Source organism: Hyperoodon ampullatus (assembly GCF_949752795.1).
Source record: "Hyperoodon ampullatus genome assembly, chromosome: 8".
Taxonomy (NCBI): domain Eukaryota; kingdom Metazoa; phylum Chordata; class Mammalia; order Artiodactyla; family Ziphiidae; genus Hyperoodon; species Hyperoodon ampullatus.
Window position 1 is genome coordinate 35,818,745 of NC_136921.1, and position 13,733 is coordinate 35,832,477.

Sequence of the window (13,733 nt, forward strand, 5' to 3'; positions counted from 1 at the left end):
TGACAGGCTCTCCTGTAAGTCTCTTAGAGGAGGGGCCCCTGGTCTTGTTCATCTCTGAGTCCTGCAGAGAACTTTGAGCAGGTCTGAATCACAGAGACACTAAATACATGTTTGTTGAGTTGGACAAATGGAAATGTGGTATTTTTCTTTCCAGGAGGAGGAGGAGGAATTGGGACTTTATTCGTGTCTGGAGATGCCCGGAAGCCCAGGGTGGCTTGGAGGCGCTCCGGGGCATCAAGGCTTGTAGGTGCTAATAATAGTATTTATTCACTGTGGGCCTTTGACTCCCTTTGAGGAGAGTACTTCTCATACCGAATTTAGAGAGTAGGTTTTCCAGCTTTGTGAGTCATCGGCTGACCTGGAATAACACACTTCAACTCTCAGACAGATGATTCTTGGGTGTGTCAATTTAGAACTCTGTGGGGAAGCTGGAGGCCTTTCAAATGGAGACAAAGCCGGTGCTTGATTTAAAGATTTTTTTTTTTTTGTAGCAAGATGAGAAGCTGTCTCCCATGGATGATGGTAGAGAGTAGGCTATGGTTTAGGTGAAAGGTGGCCATGCAAGTGAGGGGAGATGTGGTATAATAAAAAGTAAATATGTGGGGCTTCCCTGGTGGCGCAGTGGTTGAGAGTCCGCCTGCCGATGCAGGGGACGCGGGTTCGTGCCCCGGTCCGGGAAGATCCCACATGCCGCGGAGCGGCTGGGCCCGTGAGCCATGGCCGCTGAGCCTGCGCGTCCGGAGCCTGTGCTCCACAACCGGAGAGGCCACAACTGTGAGAGGCCCGCGTACCGCAAAAAAAAAAAAAAAAAGTAAATATGTGGCACAAGGATATATTATACAATATGGGGAATATAGCCAATATTTTATAGTAAATATAAATGGATTATAACTTTTAAAATTGTGAATCACTACATTGTATACCTGTAACTTGTATACCTGTAACTATAATATTGTGCAGCAACCATACATCCATAAAAAAATAATAAAAACCAAAAAAGATGTGGTCTTTGGCCCTGGTTCTTGGCACAGAACTCCCAAAACTCTTGGAATTTACTGTCTTCTGTGTGCTAATGGGATGGTTCAGGGAGGGAGCCTAGATAACTTCAGGATGGGTGCTCATTACTAGAACAACAAGGTACATGGTCAGAGGGTGCCATCTTTCAGCCCTATCTCCCAGTCTCCAGGGAGGGGAGAGCAGTTCAGTCACCAATGGTCAATAATGTAGTGAACGACACCTATGTAATGAAGTCCATTATCAACCCCCCCCCGCCCCCAGCCCCAAGTGACAAGGTTCTGGGAGCTTCTGGGTTGGTGAACACATCCACAAGCGGGAGGCAGTGTGCCTGGATGAAGAGGGCATTGGAAGCCTGGCTCCCCTTCTCTCATCCCTTGCCCTGTGCATCTCTCCCATTGGCTATTTATTCTTGGGTTGTAGCCTTTGTAATAAACTAGTAATAATCATAGTAAAGTGCTTTCTTGAGTTCTGTGAGTTGTTCTATGGCATTATCAAACCTGAGGGTGGGTAGTGGAAACCCCTGAATTTGTATTTGTCTGAGCAGAAGTGTAGGTAGTACGGGTACCCTGTTTGCACTGGCGTCTGAAGTGGGGACCATCCTGTAGGACTCAGTCCTTGATCTGTGGGTTCTGTGCCAACTCTGGGTAGTTAGTGCCGGAACTGAATTGTTGGACACCCAATTGCTGTTGGGGAATTGGTGGAGGACAGACAGCACTTGGTGTCAGAGAGAAAAACCACACTGGCAGCTGTCCAGGATCTCTTATACCCCGGCTGTTGATTCAGTCCAGACTTGTAGACGTGACGGTTAACCTCCTTGTGTCTCTTTATAAAAGGGGCACTCTGGACCCAAACAGGAATGTGATCCAGGAGTCCAGGGAGTCCTACCCACCAGAGGAGCCACAGCCCTGAGAGATGTGTCTGAGATCTCCTGTGGAGGGGCTTAGGGCTGCCCTGGATAACACACAGCATTCCAGGAACGCTGCCAAATCCTACATTCAGCATCTCATTGAATCCTCGTCAGTCCTAGGAGAAAGGGTTATTATTCTCATTTTATAATTGGGGAAGCTGAGGCTCAGAGAGCTTGAATAACCTGCTTAATTTCACACAGCTAATAAGTGGCAGGGCCAAGGATTTCTCAGGTCCATCTGGCTCCAGTTGATTAGGGATTTGGGGCAACTGCTTTATTCCCTAAGAGGGATTCCCTTTGACAGGGCAGCTTTTGTGTTTTGCGTGTGTGTGTGTGTGTGTGTGTGTGTGTGTGTGTGTGTGTGTGTGCTGGCTGCCAGTAGCTGAGTATAAGTGGAAGAATGCTTTCAATGATACGCACAAGGGAGATCTAATGCACTTTCAGATTTGGATTTTAGATTTAGATCTAGATCTAATGCATGTAAGATTTTCCAGTTGCTGAGTTTCTGCTTTTGGTGGACAGCAATGGGGAGGCAGCAGTCTTTCCCAGTTTTCTAACATCCTTCCTGTATATGACCCATTGGGATTGCTGGGAAACTCGTCTGTACCAGTCTTTGTGCTGTTCAAAATTTCCATCCCTATGCTGCCCTCCCTCCTCCCTTCTGGATGAGCCTCTGAATGACTTGACTCTTCTTTCACAAATCTACCTGGGAGAATTTTTGGACCCTCCCACCCCCATTCCACCCCTGCAGAATTGACACAGATTCCCAGGAGAGGTGGCTAGGAGAACAGCCAGCCTGTCAACGGCAAGATGGAATGACTTCTCTGCCTCAGACTTAGGGGCACGGAAGAGTGCTGGAGGGTCTGGGGCACAGAGCAGGAGAAGCCCATTCTTGCCCAAGCCGTGAGACCTCCAAGCTCAGAAAGCATGGCACCATGGGCCTCGTGGGCTCCTGTCCCCTTTTGGAACAGTGGGGGTTCAGCAGGGGTCAACGCTCCATCATGGCAGTTTTGCTTCTGTGGATCTCATGTTTGCTGATGCCATTTTCTGCCATTGAGGTGTTTTTCTACTGCGCTGTGTTGAAAGTGCTTGCAGATGGGGGACTGGTCAGGATAGTTCTGTACACTTCTCCCAGGTGCTGGGGGAGGGGCTCAGTACCCTGGGAAATGTGACACTCTTCCCACGTCGGAGAGCCACAGTGTGTCTGAATGAGGGTTACTTCCCACACATACAAGACTTACCTGATGATATCTTGTTGCAGCAAATCCGACTTAAAACTTCATGGGGATCATAACAATGCCTCTCTTCTTCCAGTAATTTTTCTTATTGCATTCTTCTGTTGTGAAAGGAAGACTTGTCCAGACATTCATTCCAACATCTTATCAGGATTTCAGGGCTGAATGCTTGTTTGTAGATGGTTTTATCAACTGTTCTGTACATGTTTTTCTCCCTAATCTGAAGTGGGTGGGAAATTGAGTCAATAGTTATGATAAGACAGAAAATGAGTGCAAAACAGAGACTTGTAAAGCCTCCCCACTAAAGCGTAAACTTCAGTGGGGAGAAGACAGGGTCTTTCTTCTTTTTCTTTGAACAGCATGTGTTTTTGCCGAAATAATGGGGGGTGGTATTTCTCCTGTCTTCAATGCACCAATCGGGGTCTCTCCCTCCTGGAAGTGGAAGATAGAGGTAGTAACTGATCTTTGAAGGGCAGTGGGATGGAGGGGCTGAAGGGGGTAGATTTTCCTTTTTTTCCTACAAGGTTCAGAGCGGGGGAGCAGTGTTGGTAGACAGGCTATGAAAGCAAGGATTTATTGTCATAACTGAAGACTTGTTTTGCTAGGGAGGAAGAGCACTGCAGCTAGTGACAAATAGCAGATCTTCTCTAAGCCTTCCAACTGCCTTTGGAATGTGTGGTCAAATTTTTTAGAAATGTATTTAAATATAGGTGTGTCATGTCCTAGAAACTTGCAACATCTGACAAAGAAGAAGGGGGGCCCACTGAGATATGCTCAGGGTTTTTCATCATCCCCAGCCACTCTGATGACAATAAAGGAATTATGATTATCAGTAGTTACACTGGCATACTACTACCTAGTTTATGAAACCAAATATTAACAAATTCAGTTAATTCTTGCGGAAACTCTGTGAGGTGAGTCATATTGTCCTCATTTTGTAGATAAAGAGACTGAGCCACAAAGAGGCTGCCTCTCATTGTTCAAGTGTTCCACTGGCCCAGATTACCTTTCCATTCCCTGTGCTATTATTCTTCAAGGCCCACCCCAGTGCCATCTCCTCCAGAAAGTTCTGCTTGACTCCCCTCCCCCAAGCCAATGTGATGTTTTTCTCCTTTGTACCCATAGAACACTTTATGTGACTTCTCCTAGGATAACTACTGTCTTCCTTGTTCAATATTTAGGTGTTCCCCTGTGTGTAGGAAGTACCCCAACAATCACAATTCACAGACCTGGTGGTCCTCCCTGTTGAATTTAAGGACAAAGGGGTTCAAAGACATGGAGAGTCTTTGCTGGAGCAGAGGGTCTATACTGGGGAAACAGGGGATAGAAGTGGAAAAAGCAGGCTGGGATTTGCTTGGAATGTGTGAGGAGTGGAAGCGTGTTATCAACAATTATCTCAGTTGCCAGTGGCTGCCTCTCTTTGGTCTGGCATATCGTACATACTGTGTACTTTCTAGGATCTTGCACAAGATAATCTTTTTGGAGGGCATTCTTTTGGCAATACCTCTCAAAAGTTTTCAAGTGCAGCAGCAATTCCACTTCTGTAAGTTTATCCTACAGATATGCACAACAGAGCAAAGATACAACCTTGGTACCTCTGTACCAATACCATTTTAATAGCAAAAAATGGGTAACAACCTGAATGTGTATCAATAGTGGAGTGGCTAAATAAATTATGGTACATTCATATTACACAGAAGTATTCAGTCATGAAAATGAATGAAGTAGATCATTTTACTGACATGGGAAGATGGCCATGGCATATTAAGTAGAAAAAGTAGGTGCAGAATTATGTGTTTATTATGGTCTCATTTTGGTAAATAAGCACATATGTGCACATTTGCATCATATGTCAGTGTTTATGTAATTGTGTATGAATACAGATGGGTGGGTAAACATAGAGAAAGGGCTAGAACAATAAACATGGAACTGTTAACAATGGTTACCCTCAACCAATATGGACGGGGGATGAAAGGATGTACACTTTTTACTTTAATAACTTCAGTATGGTTTGAATTTTTTTAAAAAAATAAATTTATTTATTTATTTATTTTTTGACTACTTTGGGTCTTTGTTGTTGTGCGCTTTCTCTAGTTGCGTGGGGGGGGGCTACTCTTTGTTGCGGTGAGCAGGCTTCTCAATGTGGTAACTTCTCTTGTTGCAGAGCATGGGCTCTAGGCACACGGGCTTCAATAGTTGTGACATGTGGGCTCAGTAGTTGTGGCTCACGGGCTCTAGAGCACAGGCTCAGTAGTTGTGGTGCACGGGCTTAGTTGCTCCGCGGCATGTGGGATCTTCCTGGACCAGGGCTTGAACCCGTGTCCCCTGCGTTGGCAGGCGGATTCCTAACCACTGCCCCACCAGGGAAGTCCCTGGTTTGAATTTTAAAAAGAGTAATCCCTTTCGTACAAATTTAAAAAAAGAAAGAAAAAGAGAAATCGTTGCATAAGGAAGGAGACCAATAGGCGGAGGTGAGTTCTTTTAGGTAGCCCATAATTTATCTTGAATTCTGAGCCAGGGCTAATTTGTATGGTTCTTCTGGGGTGTTTCCTTGGGTAGCTGGTTTCACACCTCATCTGATTCTTCAGCAACCTTGGTTATGACTTCGATTACAACCTTACCTCTTCTGGCGGAAGGCCACATTTGGCTGCCACAGCTGTGATGCAAGATTCTGTTACCAGGGTTCCTTGTGGGAAGCCAAATCCGCGAAAGGCCACGTCAGATGGTAAATTTGTCAGGCATGCATGGCCCTGGAACCTGAGGTTGGGGATTTTATACATGCATTTTTCAGCTTCAGTATAAGAAATTCTACTACCTAAAGTAAAAAGATATATTCACATAATACTGGACATTTTTGTTTTCTTTTCTCTAAAAGTCAAGTACAGAGTTGAACCGCTTGTGGAACTAGGTAAGTACTTGAAGAAAGTGCTCCGCAAAGACTCATATAGAAATTCTGGGGCTTCCCTGGTGGCACAGTGGTTAAGAATCTGCCTGCCAACGCAGGGGACATGGGTTCGAGCCCTGGTCCGGGAAGATCCCACATGCCACAGAGCAACTAAGCCCATGTGCCACAACTACTGAGCCTGTGCTCTAGAGCCTGCGAGCCACAACTACTGAGCCCGCGTGCCACAACTACTGAAGCCTGCGCACCTAGAGCCCATGCTCCATAACAAGAGAAGCCACCACAATGAGAAGCCCACGCACCACAATGAAGAGTAGTCCCCGCTCGCCACAACTAGAGAAAGACCGCGTGCAGCAACGAAGACCCAATGCAGCCAAAATAAATAAATAAATAAATAAATAAAAGAGAAAGAAATCCTGCATTCTGTTCATGAAGCAGGATGGTGCCAGTTTCTGATGCGCATACCTGCTCCAAGTCATCCAGTGTGCACCCTTCATTAATGAAGCACTCAATGTCTAGAGCTTTGATTCGCCCGTTGTTCATGAATCCCACCTGTCACCAAATGATGGACATTTTACGATATGTTTAGAATTTAATGCTAAGCTTGAGCCGCAGCCCAGCTCCTCCATGGGCAGGACTGAAGACAGACCACCCCTGTTTGCTCTGTGGTGGACCACGTCTGGACATTCTCTTGTTTTTCAGTGCTTGGCTGACAAAGACCTCCTCTGACCTGAATTTTGCTGAGCCCTTTCCTTTCAACGTGTAATTTTCTGTCTTCACAGTCAGTATGGAATCCTAAAGTTCTTGCTTGTCTCCCAACATATAATTGCTACCCTCTTCTTCCTTGTTCTTGGAAGATTTTCCTTCACTTTTTACTGGTTTTCCTTCTAATTTAGTCTGTGATTTTCCCCCTTGCAGAAAAAAGTCTCTGGGATTCCAGAGTGCATTGGAATGAATCACAGTGCATCTTTTTACAGGAAAGCCTCTGAGGTCGGGAAACGGACACGGGAATGACTGCTCTCACCTTACTGAGCTAGTGAAGCACTTTGTCACTGATGAAGCATGTAACAAATGTGAGCTCATGCTGATGTTACTACCGGGCAGCTTGCATTTTTCTCAAGTTGCCACTCCCTTCCTGCCCACCTGGATCATTTTGTCTGCACAGTCCAGGTTGAAAAATTCTCACTCCCTAGTGTAGTTCTACTAAAAAAGAATTGGCCTTGGTCCCTTTGCCTTTCTGAAATCAGGGATAAATACACTGATGGAACCATTTACCTATTTGGTTATCATCTACTCCAAGGGAACTGTTGGATAGTAAATCAGAGAAGTTAGGAAATGGAGCAAAATGTACAAATTTAGAATTTATAGTAATTCCAAAATTCTTGAAAGGTTTATATCGAACAGCTTAAGAATCTCTCTGCTCCCTCATTTATGGTACTATTTTTCTTAGCAAACCTTTCTTCATGAAAACTTCAGCCTAGCATTTGTCAAAATTACCAAATGACAAAATCAGACAGAAAATCTAGCTATGTGTATGCTATAAGCAATTCCCAAATGAAGCATGTTTGATATAGAAACATTACATTAGAACTGTCCTAACACTCAATCACAAATTTGAAAAGTAGTATTGTTGTCAACCAGATCCCAGCAGTTATTTTTAATAGTGTTTATGCTATAGTTGCATAAAAATGCAATGAACGTGGTTTGAGACAATTTAAGTTATTTCACTAGTTAGTTGATTCTTTTTTCCTATTTGCAAAAAGCTTTTGTGGAGCTTTCATAACCATTTGGTGGCAACACTTGTAAAAAATAATTTTGCAGTTAAAATGGTCAAATTGTTTCCCAACAGTTTCTACTGCAAAATAATATTTTTATAGTCAAGAAGTTTTGGTACAACAATGTCTGTAGTTTCTTTCTTTTTTTTTTTTTTTTGTCTTTGAGGGACCACTAACATAAATCCCATTTCTCCAATAGTGTTTTTTTAAATCATTATTGGAAATTATTTTTATCATTTAGCTTCTTCATAATTTTACAACAAATTTACTAAAAGTTCCTCATAAAATGTTATTATGAGTATTCAAACACACAGCATCCATTTTAATATTGTAGGTGCTAAGATGATTGTTTTTAGAATTTAGAAAATCAAAATAATAGAAATGGATAAACCATTCAAATAAAATGAGGTACTTCAATATTTTCATCTTCAATACTTAACTTTATATTTTCCAAATAATGGGTGTCTTCTCCCAGGTATTAACATATCATCTTCACAATCAAGAACAAGAAGAATGGGGTGACCAGATCTAAAGAAACAAATCTTAGATTCTTCATCCATCCTACCCACCCATCCATCCATCCATCCATCAACCCATCTACCACCCGCCCACCTATTTATCCATCCCCTCATTTAACTATTTACTAACCCATCCAGCTATCCACCTTTCTACCCATCCATCCACCATCCACCCTCCCACCTATATATCCAACCATTTATTTAACCACCCACCCATCACTTATATATATTCACTGAGTGCATATGATATGCTAGGCACTGATATGAATTGATGTATGGCTAAATTACTATTATCTCTGTGTTCTAGAACTCATTGTTTGACGAACTAGCCAAAGGAGATTAATGTCACATGTCAGTTAACTTGTGTTCTCATGGCTTCAAATTTGACCCTCACCTAGATCCAACCATTTTGGATCTAGTTACAGAGGCAAAAGAGTGTGAACAGGTAAATCAAACTTAACAACACAACTGGAAAAACAAGGCCAAGCACACGGCCTAGGAAGTCTGGATTAGAATCTTCATTTTCAGCTATGAATGCTACTATGTTAGCTAAGCTGGGCCCTTGGGTAGTGAGGACGTCCAGGCTTTCTGTTTCTCTAGGGCAGAGGTTCCCAGACTTTGAAGTGCAGATGAATCATCTGGAGTGCTGGTGAAATGCAGATTCCTGAGCCTTAGCACTAGGACTCTGATTCGATAGGTTGGGAGGAGCCCTAGAATCTGCATTTTCCTCAGTGATTCTGATGCAGGTGTCTTCAGGTACATGTTGAAAACCACGACTCTACCGCAGGGTTTTATAGTCCTCTTTAATGATGAGGACTACCTGGAGTATCAGTTAAATGTACAGTTTCCACGTCCATCCCCTGGTGATTCTGATTCAGTGGGTCTGGGATGGGGAGGCAAGAATTTCTATGAGCCCAGGAGACTCTTATTATCAGCAGTTTGGGAACACTGCCCTGGGGACCACTTAGTGCATGGCAGGTATTGTAGCTTAAGACACTGGTTCCCACACTTGGCTGCACAGTGGAATCACTGGGGAAGTTTTAAAATAGACTGATGCCTGGGTCAACATGGGGAAGCCTAGGTACTGGGATTTAAATGCTCCCAGATGATTCTGATGTGCAGTCATGTTTGAGGAGTCTTAAATGCACAAAGCTTGGTGGGAATACGATGAACTAATTATCCCTTGCTGACTCCTTGTTGGGTGTGAATACAAAGAGTTTCATTATGGAAAACACTGGGGATGGATTTCAGATTCCACCTTTTCCCCACCTGTCATTGCAAAATGAGACACATATCTGAGTGCTTTTTGGGCCCCTTGAACTACATGGAAGTTGTCAGAGGAAGCAGGACCTTTGAAATTTGCAGGCTGATTGGGCCTTTGACATAGTAACAAAACAAAACAAAAAACAGCCATAAAAAATGAATGAGGAATAACCATTGTAAAGCAATTATACTCCAATAAAGATGTTAAAAAAAAATGAATGAGGAATAGAAAAGCCAGCGCCATGAACAGCATGAACAGTGAAGGAGCAAGACTTCCGGTTGAGGTCAGCCCAGAGGCTCTCTTTGAGGATGTCATGTGTCCACTGAGCACACATTGCAGAGCAAGCCTTTGCCAGGAGCAGTGAGGGAGAGGGTGGGAGCCTTTTTTTCCTCACCCCACTCTGTCTTCAGCTGACGGTAGGAAGGAAAAGTTGGGGAGCAGCCTTCCCCCTTGACACTCCACTTGGGCAGGTGACTTGCCCCACCCCTAAGTGGGTCACCTTCCCTGAAGCTCGGGGACGGGGCTGCGTCAGCTCTGGAGGTGTTCAACTAATAATACCGCTTTTCCTTTATAGAACAAATTAGCCTATTCAAAGTTCTATGTGCATTTGACTTTTCCAATAACTCTAGGAGGGTGGGTGTTATCTACAATTATAAAGAAAAAGAGACAGGAGGCTGAGTTGCCCAAGGACACTCAGGTGGTTATGACAGCAGCCCAAGTGACTCTCAGGCCACTGATTTGCCCTCAGCTCTGTGCATTTTACGCCCTCCCGTGTCCCCAAGCGCACTTACCTGATCGTGCCCACAGCTGCAATAGCCCCAATACAGCTGGTCCTCCTACCTTCCCACCTAAACCTCCCCCCACTCGTTTTACATGACAGGTGATTCTGTTGATGGGATGTTTAAAGTAGAGGACCCTGTTTTCTGTAAAAGGTAGATAACGGGAAAGGTTTACAAGAGTGAAATGGTAAAGAAGGTTTTTGCTTCCTGAAACATCACAGCAAAATTCATCAACATCTACTGTCAGTAAAAGACAAAGAAAGAAACAACTGAGATAGTCTGAATCTGTCTTTCAGAGCTCTACTGAGTTTATAAACATTGTTAGTCTCCAGCAGATTTTCCAGCAGAAAAATGGTACTTTCCTAAAGGGAAACTGTCCTGGATTCCTGTCAGAACCTGGATCTTAGACAAACACCTACCCCTAAAGTCCCAGCAAGGTGAGAGAGCTAGTGAACACCTGACAATCTACTAAAGAAGAAGATATGTTTGCAGCTAAAACCTGGAGCACTTTATGACTGGGGAAATGAAAATGTGCTATGAAGTGATGTGTTTACTCCAAAGGTTACCTGTAGTGATTACTTTAGGGAAAAATCAAGTATGGAAATAATTAAGTGTTGTCATCCAGTCACAATCATATTTAAGCATGAAGCCCATAAACGTACACTTCAAACTGAAAATGGCTGTGGCAGTTCTTTCATTTACTTGACAAGACCAGAAAACATCAGAAAAGGTTCTGGGGTCGTAGCTGCTCTGCTGATGTCCAATACTTGGATTCTAAGATTCGGCAGGTAAAATGGTGACCAGCTGTGAGGCTGTGGAGGTGGAAGGCCATGACACAATTAGGAAGCTGGGGGTGATCCTGGACCTCACCTGCACGTGGGCTGGATCCTGTGTTGACACATAAATGTCCAGTTCTTTGTCCTCTGTCTTTGGAATAACAAGCAGTTGCTGTGTTTCCATGTAAAACTGTTCCTGTCCTCCAACATGGATTTCTCCTGTCAAGGGCAAGCACAGGGAAATGCCTGAAGTTGTATGCTGGTTGGGGAATTCAAAAGCAAGTGAGACGTGCACTGGCCAGCTGGATTTGTCCTGACCAAGGCATTGATGGATCAGGCGTTTGTCCTGTGACAACTGAGGCCATCTGTTTCAGAGACTGCGGTTCTGGATAACAAGTTGAAAGTGTCTGCTTCCGTTCTTCACTCTGTCCTTGACTAATCAAAGTCTTAGGAATTTTTATTCTGTTTATTCTATTGCTTCCTACCCCCACCCCCCAAAACAACACATAAGCCAATTTGAAAGGAAGCGAGAAAAGAGAACTTTGGCAAAATGCCAAGACTTTAGAAGATGGTCTTTCTGAGAGGAAGTCACATGTTCTCAATGACTGCTTCAGAAGAACGTTGCGCAAAGATTCTGTGAAACATCCTGAGTCACTTACCTTCAACAATTTGATCGACTTTTTCAAATGCCTCCTCAATGTTTCCTTGTTCAAGTTTTTTTTTCAGGGCACAGGAATGAGTTGTGTTTTATGGCATCCTGAGTGACAGGGAGAAAAAGAGCTAATTCTTTTTACTGTTTTCTTCCAATGGCAATTTGTTCTTACTCAAAAACCAGTAAACTCCCGAAAATCGCCATCTGCTAAGACACACAAAGGAGTCGGGCAAGCAGGGGAGCACATATTAGAGTAGCAGACCCCCCGCAGAGATGAGATGTCAGAGAAAATACCTTCTAAATTGCAGAGAAAACCAACAAGGATTAGAGAAACATTTAGAGTTGAGATCTGGGGACACCATGCTGGTCCGGGATGATAACTACTCATTTCTCATTTTCAGTGTAGATCTCCAGGGAACAAGTGATAGATCCAAATGCAGTAAGAGCGAGGCTCAGGGCGCTCCCTTTTTCCCCTCTTCTGGAATAAAAATACTCGTGTCAGACTTAGGGAGCTCACATATAGGATGGAGACCACGTTAATGGGAGAAGACTAACGTCCTAACACATCTCCTGGGCAAGAAAGCCCAACAGACACAGTAGGCAGTTTGTTCATTTCTTTGTGTATTTGGCATATCTCATAAGGGCCTTTCTAGCCCTTTGCTCTAGGGGTGTTTTTTGGACAATTACATGAACTGACTCACACATGAAGACTGGAAGCCATCCTGTCCTGTGGTTCTATGGATTGACCTGGGACAGCTGATCCTTGCTTAACCTTTAGATCCAGGTGTTTTCCACACTTGACAATGGCATCTGACTCCTGCATTCTCACTTGCCAATGGCCTTAAGTCCATCGCCTTTCTTGCTAATGACGATAATGGGAATAAGGAAAGCAGCTAATATTTTTTGAGTGCATGTTTTGTGTCAAACACTGTACAATATACAGTGTATTTACATGTATTCTCACGTGAATTCTATTATTCTCTCCATTTTCCAGATGAAGAAACTGGGCTTAAGGAGGTTAAAATAACTTTCTCAAAGTCACACTTCAAATAAGTGATAGAGGCAGCTTTCAAGCCTGGGCTTAGTTTTCAGAAGGATCTTGCCTAATAATGAATACTGGCTTTCTCAAAGCAGCAGAAAATGAAGAATATAGTTGAAATTTTCATTTTTTGCTAAACCAAGGTCTCAATATGTCACCATAGTACATGTGGAAGTATGTTTATTGCCGTCCCATAAATGTGTCCTAGGGTAGTATAATCTTATTATAATATATGCTATATTTATCAAGTACTAACTATCAACATGTGCCAGGCACTGTTCTAAGTGCTTTGCACATATTAACTCATTTAGTCTTACAACAACTCGATGAGGTAGGTATTATTACCTTCATTTTACAAATGAGGAAACCATGGCACAGACAGGTTAAGAAACTAGCCCAAGGTCACACAGTTAGGAAGTGGTGTAGCCAGGATTCAAACTTGGCAGTTTGGTTCTATTTATTTATTTTTTATTATTATTATTTTGTGTGTGTGGTACGCGGGCCTCTCACTGCTGTGGCCTCTCCCGCTGCAGAGCACAGGCTCCAGACGTGCAGGTTCAGCAGTCATGACTCACGGGCCCAGCCGCTCTGCGGAATGTGGGATCCTCCCGGACCGGGGCACGAACCCGCGTCCCCTGCATCGGCAGGAGGACTCCCAACCACTGCGCCACCAGGGAAGCCCTGGTTTTAGAACCTGTGCTTTTAACTAGTACCCTATACTGCCTCTCATATATATAGTCACGTTAATGAATGAATGGATTAATGAGTATTGGTATATATGACTGTTCTTTTAGCTACTTTTATTTTTTTTTAATTAATTTATTTTTTATTTTATTTACTTATTTTTGGCTGTGTTGGGTCTTTGTTGC

At 43.5% G+C, this 13,733-nt stretch overlaps 1 pseudogene across 1 annotated transcript in view; it reads right to left on the bottom strand.

Moving 5' to 3' along the window:
- Positions 1–13,733, bottom strand: part of LOC307057483 (aldehyde oxidase 2-like) — a 64,967-nt pseudogene that overhangs the window by 11,207 nt on the left and 40,027 nt on the right. The window contains exons 20-26 of the transcript in view: positions 11,833–11,930; positions 11,268–11,392; positions 10,410–10,541; positions 8,277–8,364; positions 6,527–6,613; positions 5,781–5,974; positions 3,153–3,379 (exon numbers count right to left, since the gene is read on the bottom strand). The product of the transcript in view is annotated as an aldehyde oxidase 2-like (transcript). The remainder of the gene's footprint in view (positions 1–3,152; positions 3,380–5,780; positions 5,975–6,526; positions 6,614–8,276; positions 8,365–10,409; positions 10,542–11,267; positions 11,393–11,832; positions 11,931–13,733) is intronic.